Source organism: Anomaloglossus baeobatrachus, chromosome 4 (genome assembly GCF_048569485.1).
Source record: "Anomaloglossus baeobatrachus isolate aAnoBae1 chromosome 4, aAnoBae1.hap1, whole genome shotgun sequence".
Classification (NCBI taxonomy): domain Eukaryota; kingdom Metazoa; phylum Chordata; class Amphibia; order Anura; family Aromobatidae; genus Anomaloglossus; species Anomaloglossus baeobatrachus.
Genome location: NC_134356.1, coordinates 432,206,437 through 432,206,640, shown reverse-complemented (window position 1 = coordinate 432,206,640; position 204 = coordinate 432,206,437).

The following is a 204-nucleotide window of genomic DNA, read 5'->3' as shown; positions in this document are numbered from 1 at the left end:
ATAGATATATACCATGACCCTATCTGGGTTAAAAACCTATCTGCCTCTATTTGGGTTAAAAACCTACATGTCTAGGCAGAAATGATCCAGCAAGTAAAGAGGGTGGACAAAGCCTGGTATTTGAGGTGGTATTATGCCAATTGCAGACTTATTTAAATTAGGCCGCTTTCACCATCTGTCCATAAGAAGACTCCACTGAACACA